Source organism: Salvia hispanica, unplaced genomic scaffold (assembly GCF_023119035.1).
Source record: "Salvia hispanica cultivar TCC Black 2014 unplaced genomic scaffold, UniMelb_Shisp_WGS_1.0 HiC_scaffold_85, whole genome shotgun sequence".
NCBI lineage: Eukaryota > Viridiplantae > Streptophyta > Magnoliopsida > Lamiales > Lamiaceae > Salvia > Salvia hispanica.
Genome location: NW_025952632.1, coordinates 1 through 13,698, shown reverse-complemented (window position 1 = coordinate 13,698; position 13,698 = coordinate 1). Strand labels below are relative to the sequence as shown.

General features: G+C 33.7%; 1 long non-coding RNA gene across 1 annotated transcript; it reads left to right on the top strand.

Annotated features, from left to right (window-relative positions):
• The first annotated feature begins 12,161 nt into the window (after positions 1–12,161).
• On the top strand, positions 12,162–13,381 carry LOC125200232. Its single transcript, XR_007172696.1, has 3 exons — positions 12,162–12,315; positions 12,514–12,576; positions 13,093–13,381. It is a non-coding gene; the product is annotated as an uncharacterized LOC125200232 (long non-coding RNA).
• Positions 13,382–13,698: the final 317 nt, after the last annotated feature.

Here is a 13,698-nt window from a genome sequence, read left to right as displayed (position 1 = left end):
TACTCGCGTACGATACCGCGAAATTACAATTTAGTCCTCGAGTGTCTTGTCACTACACTTCACACACCCCATTTTATAATGTTAAAAAATACGAATATACACCTCCGTCGACCAAATTTGTCTCACTTTGATCCGACACGAATTTTTAGAAATTTAATGGAAAGTGAGTTGAAAATGTTAATGGATTATGAATCCTATATTTATATATTAATTTTAAAATGTAAGTATAAATGAATTAGTGGAATATATGATTCACTACAAAAAATGGTAAAAGTGAAATGAGACAAATTTTGAGGAACGGACGAAAATGGAAAAATGGGACAAATTTTGGTGGACGGAAGTAGTAAGTTTTTTTTCCAATATATTGGAGTACTAATTTATATTATCAACTTCTCATGTGATAAAAATTTTATCCAATTTTACATTAATACGTAACGTAATGTTTAAGAAGTTTTAGGTACTCTTTACCAAAAAAATGAAGAGGTTTCAGGTACACTTTTTAGTTTTTCTTTTATCTCCATTAATTACCAAGCATTTTAGTTGACAAAGGTTCCATTAATTTACTTAGTAAGAGTATGTTTATTTCGAGCTCGTCTTACCCCACTAATTAATTTGTATATTTGATACATTAATTTATGTTGTGCAAAACTCCGAAACCATGTAAAATAGTACTATGATTCATTATCTATATTTAAATACAGCAATACGTTTTAATAATAACCCTAAACAAATTCTGCTATAATAATAGTCACAATTTTAATTAATGTATATAAAAGCTGTCATGTCAAAATTACATATCCCGTAAACTAAAAACAAAATACCAGAACCCTCCACTCTCATATTGAAGTACTTCTAATATCAATAAAATCAATTTTATATCACGATGATAGTATTTTGAATAAACTTGAACAAATAGTGGTTCTGGTAACATGATTGTACGAATAACGAGTTTACGCACCAAATAAAACAATGAAAATAGCTAAGGGCAAGGCTGATCGCCCCGGAAAACGATAGAGGGTGCCTTGGAATGTGGTGAAGAGCGGTGGCAGATCAACGGAAGAGAAGAGCAGCAGCTCCGAGCCCATGAGCTCCGCAGTGAGCGCTGCATCGTCGCGGATCAGAGCGACTCGGAGGCGGTCTCGTGGTAGGCCGCCGACGGGAAAAAGAAGAGCGCGATTCGAAACTCTTGGGCCACACCGACTCCCTCGGAACCTTGGTGGAAACACAGGCCTTCAAACCGTCAAATACTCCACAAGTAAATTCCAAGTCAGAGTAAACCACAAAACGCCCCGCCCAAGACGACCGAATCACAGGCTGCGTTGGGTATTCGCAGGGACAATTAGGCTTATAATCACCACCACGAGATTCTTCCCCAATTCCACATCCATAACCATACCACTCGTGGCTCCACAAAATAACCGTTGGAGCCATCTTCATTTTCTTGGATTTTTGGCTGGAACTCTTACTCTCCTCCTCGTTGGAAGCAGAAGCAGAAGCAGAAGCAGAGTATCATTTTCTTTTCCTGCAGCTTCTTGCTTTCAATTGGCTCTCACAAGATCCACACGACGAGTAATTCGTATTCTCCATGCTCTCTCTCTATATATGGTTTTCCTCACGAATTAATTCTCTCAATAAAATTTATCGCAATTCTGTGTATCTGGTTTCCTCTAGAATTTTGAATATGCGCGCTCGCTCTCTCTCTATATATAGATGAAATAACCCTAACTTTGACTGGTCTTTGAAAGGAAAGTGATCTGTTGCTAGATCTTGGAAAGGAAAGTGGTGTGTGGCTAAATCTTGGAAGGCAAGAAATCACACATCTACGAAATTAATTAAGCCAACGGTATCAAGATGCATTTAATTACACCCACTGTCCTACTCATTTTCTCAGTTCCAGTATATTTTCTCATTTATCAAAGTATAACTCAAACTTTGAAATTCATGTTTTATGCCCGACCTTTATTGATTGAATAAAATCTTTACAATTTTTAAAGATATATATATATATATATATATATATATATATAGTCTAACTAATATATATATATATATAGAGGAGTGATCAAGGTCTAACTAATTTTAAGTGTATAACTAGAGAATAAATCTCAGCCACACATCTTGTTACTCCAATTTAATCTTGTAGGTTAAACAAATTTCCAGATTTTTGTTAAAAATAATAGCCTAAGGGCATTTTTGGAATTAGTATATCAACATGAATTCAATATCTCAAACTCAACGTGATTTCTCCCAAATTCAAATTGCAATTTCTTCCAAAATTCAAGCGCCGATTTCTTCTGAATTCAAGCGCCGATTTCTTCCAAAATTCAAGCGCTGATTTCTTCTTAATTCAAGCGCCGATTTCTTCCAAATTCAACCAAATTTGTTCACAGAATCGACGTGAATTGTGTTGTGCGATTTTTGAACCAAATTCATCCAAATTCGTTCACGTTTGATTGCAACGTCGCTTCCCCGTCAAATTGCGACGTCTGGATTCCTTATCACATGGATTCAATTCCGATACATTCGTTGGAAGATTATTTCGATTTTGATTCATCTTGAGAGGAATGAGAAACTGGATCTAAAGGTAATTATCAATTATTATCAATTAAATATTGTTGCTCAGCATGATTAGATTGTGATGATGTGAAAAGACGCTAGAGTGAAGTATATGCGACGAACAGTGAAGTAAATATGCTCAATATGTGTTGTAGTGTACTAAATATGTTTTATAGTGAGTAAATATGCTCTATCGTGTATTAAATATACTTTATACTGAAGTAAATATTGTTTGTAGTGAAGTAAATATGATGTTTATACTGATATTTGATATTTCAGTAAACAATATTGTTTAGTTTACTGTTTTTCATTTTAGTGAAGTATATTGTGCATATAGTGAACTATTATATGCTCACAGTGAAGTATATTGAGCATTTAGTGAACTACAATATGCTTACAGTGAAGTGTATTGAGTATGATGTACTCTTTTTTTCAATTCAGTGAAGAATATTGAGCATATAGTGATGTATATTGCGCATTTAGTGAACTAGTATTTGTTTACAGTGATGTATATTTCTGCATGCTTATAGTGTATTGTTTTTTCATTTCAGTGAAGTATATTGAGCATTCAGTGAACTACAATATGCTTACAGTGAAGTATATTGAGCATGTCTTATAGTGTACTGTTTTTATTATTTCAGTGAATTATATTGAGCATGTAGTGAACTTAGTATATGCTTACAGTGATGTATATTGAGCATGCTTTATAGTATATTGTTTTTTCATTTCAGTGAAGCATATTGTTCATATAGTGAAGTATATTGAGCATAAATTGAAGTATATTTTGTATGCTTTACAGTGATTTTAATATGGCTCACAAGTTTCGAACTTTATTGAAGTTCATCCTCCTTCTCAGTACAAAGGGAAGTGTAAGTAGGAAGAAATTGAAGGAGTTAACAATGAAGTTGTCAATGAAACCAGGTCAAAAATGTGGAAACTGTCTTGAGATTGGACACCATGATTCGAGGAATTGCAAAAAGGGGAATGAGAAGACAAAACAGAGGCAGTGAGGATTTGGATAAAAATAGTTCGCTTTGTAGAGCACTTATGACTCATTTTTAGTACACTTTTCAGTGATTTTTATTTCAATTACATGTTTTGGTTCATTTATTGTGAACATATACTTACAGTGAAGTTGAAATATTATATAGTGTAGTAACTCTTGTGTACAATGATGTAAAACTGCTATATAGTGAAGCAAATATGCTCTGCAGTAAAGTAAATAGTCAACATAATATTGAATTTAATTGAAACGAATGAGCTTTATATTGAACTAAATGACAAATATTATGAACTATATCAGTTTCATACAAATTGTCATGAGCGCTTGAAACTTACAATCATTTTTCCACATCTATCTCCATGTTGTTGCTACATTCTTGATAATGCTTTGATGTTGTTGCCAAGTTATTCAATGATTCATGGTTTGTTTCCGACAACATTAACGCTCTGCAATACTTTGCTCTTAGACTTTGGAGTATTCCCTTGCTGCTTCTTTTAGCCAATACATTTCCAATCTTGTTCCCGCTCACCATAGTAACAGTCATCATATACTTCACTCTAAGGTCTATACACTCTTAGCATTTTACTTCACTGAAATGGATCACAAAACACTTCACTTTATGCATGGAATACTTCACTCTATGCACATTTTACTTCACTATAATGATAAAATAGTGCACTATAAGCATAGATCACAAACACTTCACTCTAAGCATAAAATACTTCACTCTACGCACGTTTTACTTCATTGAAATGATAAAATAGTGCACTATAAGCATGGATCACAAACACTTCACTCTAAGCATGACTTCACTCTAAGCATGTTTTACTTCACTGAAATGAAAAGCGGTGCACTATAAGAATGAATCACAAACACTTCACTCTATGCATAGAATACTTCACTCTAAGCAAGTTTTACTTCACTGAAATGATAAAATAGTGCACTATAAGCATGCATCACAAACACTTCACTCTAAGCACGGAATACTTTACTCTAAGCACGTTTTACTTCATGAAATGAAAAGCAGTGCACTATAAGAATGGATCATAAACACTTCACTCTAACTATGGAATACTTCACTCTAAGCACATTTTACTTCATTGAGATGAAAAAATAGTGTTTTATAAGCATGGATCACAAACATTTCACTCTAACCATGGAATAATTCATTCTAAGCACGTTTTACTTCAATGAAATGAAAAAACGATGCACTCTAAGCATGCATCACAAACACTTCACTCTAACCATGGAATACTTCAATCTAAGCACATTTTACTTCACTGAGATGAAAGAATAGTGCATTATAAGCATGGATCATAAAAATTTTACTCTAAGCATGGAATACTTCACTCTAAACACATTTTACTTCACTGAGATGAAAAAACCGTGCACTATAAGAATGGATCACAAACACTTCACTCTATGCATGAAATACTTCACTTTAAACACGTTTTACTTTACTGAAATGATAAAATAGTGCACTATAAGCATGAATCACAAACACTTCACTCTATGCATGGAATACTTCACTATAAGCACATTTTACTTCACTGAAATGATAAAATAGTGCACTATAAGCATGCATCACAAACACTTCACTCTAAGCACAGAATACTTCACTCTAAGCACGTTTTAATTCACTGAAATGATAAAATAGTGCACTATAAGCATGGATCACAAATACTTCACTCTCTGCATGGAATACTTCACTATAAGCACATTTTACTTCACTGAAATGATAAAATAGTGCACTATAAGCATGCATCACAAACACTTCACTCTAAGCACGGAATACTGCACTCTAAGCACGTTTTACTTCACTGAAATGAAAAGCAGTGCACTATAAGAATAGATCACAAACACTTCACTCTAACTATGGAATACTTCACTCTAAGCACATTTTACTTCATTTTGATGAAAAAATAGTGTATTATAAGCATGGATCACAACATTTCACTCTAACCATGGAATACTTCACTCTAAGCACGTTTTGCTTCAATGAAATGAAAAAACAGTGCACTCTAAGCATGCATCACAAACACTTCACTCTAACCATGGAATACTTCAATCTAAGCACATTTTACTTCACTGAGATGAAAAAATAGTGCATTATAAACATGGATCATAAACACTTCACTCTAAGCATGGAATACTTCACTCTAAACACGTTTTACTTCACTGAAATGATAAAATAGTGCACTCTAAGCATGAATCACAAACACTTCACTCTAGGCATGGAATACTTCACTCTAAGCATCGTATACTTCACGATAAATTGCATATACATCACGGTAAACAACATATACATCACTACAACCATAAATTACTTCACTCAAAGGCAAAATAGTGAGTGTAAGACCAAAACCGTACAATCACTGTAAGCACAATAGTATAGTTCACTATAAGTATTATATACATCACTATAATCATAATATGATTCTATGTAGAGTTAATATACTTTACTCATATGTCAAAAGAGTAACTTACATTTCTACATTCTAGTTCATTGTAAACTGAAATGAATAGTCATAGTGCGACTCCATTGTTAACTAACTACATCACTATAAGCATAACATGACTCCATCGTTAAAGTGAAATGCAAAGAAAATCGGTTAAATGAATCGTTCCTTGAATAGATGAGCGGACGAACTTACGTTTATGAATTGAAGGCATTAGGTATGTTGAATCGAAGGCGGCGACAAAATGAGCAACCCGAGGAGGCGACGACAGAATGAGCAACCAATGGAAGTGACGACGGAGTGAATCAAATGAATTTTAGGCCCGCTGAAGAAGGCGACGACGACGGTAGAGAATCATTGTTTATGAGTGAGAATTGGTAGAGAATTCGAGCAGAAAAGGAAAACCGGTAGAGAATCGATGAAGAATTCGAGCGGAAGAGGAGAATCGATGGAGAATTTGAGTAGAAGAGATGACGGGCTGAAGAAAAATTATCTAAATGAGAGAAATTCATGTTTTACCCAGCTTTGTTTGTTAAATGACTATTTTACCCCTGCCTACTTATAGTGAACCAATTCTTGTGTATAGTGAAGTAATTTTCTATATCAATTTTGAAATCCTAAGTTGAATTTCAGCCCTTGATTTCTTAATCTTGTGGTTGAAATTTGTTCTCTAGTTATATACTTAAGGAGTACTTGCCCTATATCACTACTCTATATATATATATATATATATCTATATATATATATATAGGGATGTATTCAGGTCAGAACGCTAAGTATAAGTAAAACTCAAAACACTTGCAGTCCATTGGATCATATGATCTAATGGTTAGATTAATGCCACGTGTCATCTAATAATGTAGAATTTTAGACTAATAATATAGCTCGGATAATAATGTAGCATTTTAGTTTAATAATGTAGCATTTTAGTTTAATAATGTACAGTTTTAGTCTTACAATGTACATTTCTAGTCTAATAATGTACCTCGCCTAATAATGTAGATTTTTAGTATCATAATATAACAAATCACAGCCATCCAATCTAATGATCCAAGGGCTGTGATTTGTGCTGTGTTTTACGCTAAGATGCTGTAAGGACGGGTGTGTTAGGGTCCTTACAGCATCTTAGCGTAAAACACAAAGCACAAATCACAGCCCTTGGATCATTAGATTGGATGGTTGTGATTTGTTATATTATGATACTAAAAATCTACATTATTAGGCGAGGTACATTATTAGACTAGAAATGTACATTGTAAGACTAAAACTGTACATTATTAAACTAAAATGCTACATTATTATCCGAGCTACATTATTAGTCTAAAATTCTACATCATTAGATGACACGTGACATTAATCTAACCGTTAGATCATAAGATCCAATGGACTGCAAGTGTTTTGAGTTTTACTTATACTTAGCGTTTATGACCTGAATACATCCCTATATATATATATATATATATATATATATATATATATATATATAGGGGTGCATTAAGGTCCTTACACCCCCTTAGTCTTAAACATAACACCAATATAAGCCCTTGGATTACTGATTTTAATGGTTGTGATTGAAAACATCCGTCCTACATTAATACATTTTTTAGCTACATTACATGGGTAAAATGGGAAGCACACAAATTCAAGCATCAGTTTTAAACTACATGTCTATAATTTTCGCCATCTAATTAAAACTGCGGATTCATATCTCTCTCTCTCACCATCATATCACCATTGCATCCCCCAATTCTCTCTCGTCAAAAACCCCAACCCCATTCTTCTACCCCAAAATCTCATAAAAACCCTAATCTTCAACATTTGAAACCGCCGCCGAACCAGTTGCTGCAAATCGAAGCCGTGTAGTGTAATTGGTCGAGTTGGTGAGTCGATTGAACCATACGGTTTACTGTTTAACGATCTAAAGACGAACGCGAACAAGGTTAGTCGATCCGACGGAGTTTCGGTCATTGTTTCGCGAAATCATCCATAGACTTTAGGTTTCCGTTGTGATGGAAGTTTATGGTTGTTTGGTTTTCAATTTGGGTTATGTAAATCAGTGAATTTCAGTATTTTTTAGTCGTTGTATGGTTTTTTTTCTTGGTTTCGTTTTTTATGGTTGTTATTCGAAATATATTTGATTATTTTGTCGTATTTGTTTGCATCACTGGTTATTTTGTCTGGAATGTGTATTGTGTTCACCGGCAATGGTTTCTAGCAACATATCTCTACAACTGCTACATCATTGAACTATTCGTACATTATCTCATTCATGTTTACATCATTTCACTGGTAAACTACATTATTTGGGTTTACAATATTCCATTGATTAGGTGCATTATTTGTAAAATTGACATTTGAAATGGCTGATTACAAACAACTTGGCTTCTGACTTGTCTCTGTATCGGCTACATTATTTAACTGTTTTTGTTACATTATTCATGTAGACATCTTAACACGAATTTTTTTTGAGACAATGGTGAACATTGCACGAAAAGAATTGTTACATTATTTAACTGTTTTTGTACATTGCACATTAATGATGCTGTGTTACATTATTTCTAAATCAGTTAGTGAACAATGTTCTATATTACTGTTGTTTTAGCAATGAATGCTATGCTACATTAATGCTATGATTTGTTACATTTGCGATTTTTACATTAATTTACCAAAATATTACATTATTCAGATTTTAAGAGTGAAAATTTATATTATTAAATGATGTACTTGCTTTGGTTGTGCTTGTACATTTTTTCCACTTATATTTTACATTATCTGGTTACATTTTCCACTTATATTCTACATTATCTGGTTTTATTTTGCCGTTCACATTTTTTCCACTTATATTCTACATTAGCAGGCAGCGGCCGACTTCAATAAAGACATTCTCTTTCATTTATACACCAATCTAGGGAGGAAATGACTGCAGATGGGGAGACTGAGCATGTTGCCGCGTCAAAGTGTTTACATTGTTTATAATATTTATGTTTTAATGTACAATTTGACTTTTGTACATTAATGGTAACATTGTGTGCATTATACAATTATACATTATTTATTGTATGAATAGTACATTAATTTTATACAAACGCGTACATTATTTATTAAGTATGTTGGTAATGTACATATAGGGAACAATAATGTAACGCATTATGACATAGTAATGTGCCATTGTAATAGAACAATTGGAAGAAGTGCATACAAGTCATAAATAATGTAGTTTCACTTAGAAAGAATGTATGAAAACTCATAAATAATATAGTTATTCACTGCCTAAACGAATGATGTACATAAAATACATAACTAATGTAGTGATTCACTAGTGAATAATGATCGAAAAATCATTAATAATATAATCATTCAATAGTAAACAATGTAGATGTCAAAGCAGCTATTAGAAACAATATGTTTGGAAAACAAACTAAAAAAACATCAAGATTTCTTCTTGTCATGATTATCTATGTTATGAAATCCAAAAAACAAAAAAAAACCGAAATTCAATGGATGTGGTGGTACTATACCCTAGCCCCATGGGTTGCTAAACCCAAGGGGAATGATTCAAACTTCCTACCCTTGGTGATGGTTTTGTTTGTGAGTGGGTACTACAACCTAACCCCATGGGTTGCTAAACCCAAGGGGAATGATTCAAACTTCTTACCCTTAACTCCCGGTCTTTGTCAAAGTTGTGTCACTGAATCTGTACTACAACTTAGCCCTTGGACTACTAAACCCTAGGGGGAAGGTATTAACTTCCGGCACAAACATAACTACACGGAAAACTATTACCTAATTATAGGAGGTATTCCTACATTACATAACCAAAACCGTACATTATATTTTGGAAAAAAAAGAATGTCACCCACTACTATAAAAAAAACGCAAATTATACAAAGATTTGATAAAAAAATGCAAAACCCAATTTCTACATCAACTAACTAAAATAGTACATTAACTTATCGAAAATTACAAGTGGCCCCAGAAAACCCTTTAAAAACGACTCCACGTTAACTAACCAAATTAGTACATTAACTTAACAAAAATTTGGGAGTGGCCTCGGAAAACTCTTAAAAAAACGACTATACATTAACTAACCACAATAGTACATTGTTTCACTGGAAATCTCTTTAAAAACGCAATACATAACATGAAAATCGCAACTTCTACATCAAATCACCACATGTTCTAAGCCCAAAATGTTCAAAAAATTATACAAAAATCAAACAACACACATAGATCTAGAATTCATCTAAATTGAGTATTTGTAAATTACAAATCTACATTGCCTTCTTCCATTGTTGATCGAGTTGGTCGAGTTTCGTGCGTGTAGGGATATAAAAAATAACAATTCGTAGTATGAATTTTGCTGATTTTGTGTAGCGGAATCAATGTATAAATCTACTTCTGCGTGAGTTTCTTTAGGTAGGAAATTAAGAAAGGAAATAATATAAAATAAAAACAATAATAAAAGACACGTCTATATGGAAAAGGAGATAATCAAGGGAGTGCATAACCGCTGCATTTGGCATCTACCTAAACTAACCTTTTTGAATATTTTTAATAATTTTCTTAATTAAACATGGCATGAAAATCGGCCATTAGATGGCAAAAATCAATGGATTGAGATTTGTTTTATGTTTTACAAGTATTTGTTGTAAGGACCTGAATACATCCATATATATATATAATGCCGGCTTGAGTACTACGATGCAATTTCGAACACTATCTAGACTATTAGAAGGGGTTTTTGGTTTTTCTACACAAAGATCAAAGAACAAGTAAGCAAGTAAGAGCAAAACAGAAAATAAAGCAAGTAAAAGGTAGTTTTCACTCAAATTGGGAAGGTAGGGATATGGATCCGTTGGTATGGATCACGGGTGTTCACCTAGGGATCATGCTCATCTAAATAGTCCTATGTGTGGCTAGGAAGGTCGGGTTAATTGGTTAGACCCCCTCTCGGGTGCACCTAACGCGTTGATCGGCCTCTAATGTCGGAGTCTCCTCCCTACACTTCGGAACCGACTCCTACAACCTACGGACCCAAGCCCTCTCTCTAGCTATGCCTCTCTCGAGCACATACAACGCACGGAGTTGTTGGCTATTTTAACAATCTAATCAAGCATCTTTCAGTGACAAAAATTAGAATAAGACATATCAAATTGGTTGCTAATCAATTAGATAATGAAAAAATACAATAACCAACAAAACCACCACAAAAGGCATAGATAAGCATAAATCAAGGTTTATCCCATGGAATCCATACAAACTTCACCAATATCCCTAAATAAGAACTTAGCTACTCATAATGGAAGCTAAAACAAAGGAAAATACAAGAACAACAAAAAAAAAAACATAGTATGAAAAGATAATAGAACTCCCTAAGGTGGACTTGATGTTGGGGAGGATCTTTCTTCTTCAATCTCTTGAAGATGAAGACTCCTTGCCTTCAATCCTCTTGAATCTCTCGATTTTTCTCTCAATTTGTGGTGTGGGGAAGTTGGGGTTCGAAAATGAGTGAGAACCCCTTTTATATTTGAAGCTGTCAAAAACACCCGACCGGGTGATTTGCAGGTGGCAAAACACCCGACCGGGTTTTCTCTCTGGAACCCGCTAGTTGCACGAAACACCCGACCGGGTTTTCCGAGAATGGAAAACACCCGGTCGGGTTTCTTCTCTGGAATCAGCCATTTGCTCCATTTTGCTCCGTTTTGACCTGTTTTTACTTCAAAACTCCGACAAACTCATTACTTCATCTAATTGATGACTATATGAGTGAAAACCTATTATAAACACCTTAAACCATCAAAAACACTCTCTAATCACCCATAAAACAAGCCTAAACTATGAGTTTGTCATATATATATATATATATATATATATATATATATATATATATATATGGTTTTAATCTATCAAAAGAAGGGCCTAAGTACCAAAATACAGACCAATTACCAACCGTCAGATCCATATGTGAGTGGCCACGATTTGTTGTTTAAATTATTTCGTTTGAGTCATAATAAAAGCAAAATGCGTCATGTGAAGGGTATTTTCGGTAGAATAAATAAGTGGAACCGTCATGACCGTTTTTAGTGGGCGGATTTAATGGGAGTGTTTACTGCACATGCTAAAATCACTCATTTATTGAAATCCCCCAAATCAAACGGATTAAATCCCAAAATCAGAGACCCAAAACCTAAACCACTCTTCTCTCGCTTCTCCAATAAACCAAAATCCTCATCGCCGACGATTCTTCAGTAATGGTGAATACACGCTTGGCTGGAGCAGCGAAGGATGACGGAAAAGGTTAGCAAGGGTTTCTAAATCCCTAGTTTTTTAGAATGAGCAATCTGAATTGACGCAGCGTTCTTTTGTGTTGGTACCGCCAAAAGCAACAACGAAAATTTGTATGTTGTCTAAAATATTTGGGTTATTTTTGTTCGGATTATATTTGAATTTTCATCTGACAAATCTTTTCGTGTTGATGTTTGTCTTCCTGAACAGCGACTGCAACTATTCTACACGCGTCAAATGTAAAGGCTGCTGGAAGAGATGACCCAAAACAAGGTTAATGTGTTATATTTTAGGTTATTATTATGTAGTAGGTTATTACACTGAAACAATGAATTTTGTCTACAAATTGAGTTCAACTTAGGATTACATACTCAGACTGTCGTAGTGGATGTTTCAAAGGCTGTTAAAGGTTAATGTGCTAATCTACACAAATAATGAATGAGGTCATAGCTTTGACTGTTTTGTGTCATAGTTCAGAAACATTGATTGTTGCAATATTTTTTTAAAAAAATTGATATGAGCAGAGTTTAGTGTTATGGATTGTTTGAGGTTATTCGATAAAATTTCTAGTTTTTTAAGTCATTGTTAGTTTTTGTTAACATCGTTTTAGGGTATGCTTAATATCATAACATAAAAAGCATATTAAAATTGACCTCCGTGTTGTCTAAACAGGACCTATGTAAATTAAAAGTACGGGTTTGAAAAATACGGATGTCATTTTTAGATCATTTTAGGTCATGCTTTCTATATGCCTTCAAAGACTAAGAATGACTTCATTTATATGTACAGGTACTGTGGTAGAGAATGTTGATGCAACTGACTTACAAGAATGCGGAGATCAATGTTGAAAAATGATAGCAAACTACATATCTTAAGCAATTGCTATATGTCATAAATAAAAAGACTGGAACTTTGTTTCATTTTTTTTTAGTTTACCACTGTTTTAAATTAAGGATGTTTAAACAGTTTAGCTTTACATATTTGGATGGTGTTTTAGAAGTGACATCAGATGTTATTGTTTCTTCAATTTATATATGAATACTAGTGCCAAACAAGCTCTTTTTTATGTCATACTCTATGCGTGTTAGAATATTTGGGTCATAATAAATGAATATTTGGGTCATAGCATCGTATGGTTAATTTGTGTCATAGTAAACCAACATTCTGGTCATTATATAACACTAAGGAGTACCAGAATGCGTCATGCAAATCTGATCAAAATGTTCGTATCAAACAAACTGAAGTTAAATACACGATTATATGTCGCAATGTTTGTAATGCTTTCCTCTTGTTTCTTGTAGTCGAAATACCATATGATGAAAATTACTTCATACATTGGGTCATAATAAATGAATATTTGGGTCATAGACTTGTTTTGGTTAATTTGTATCATAA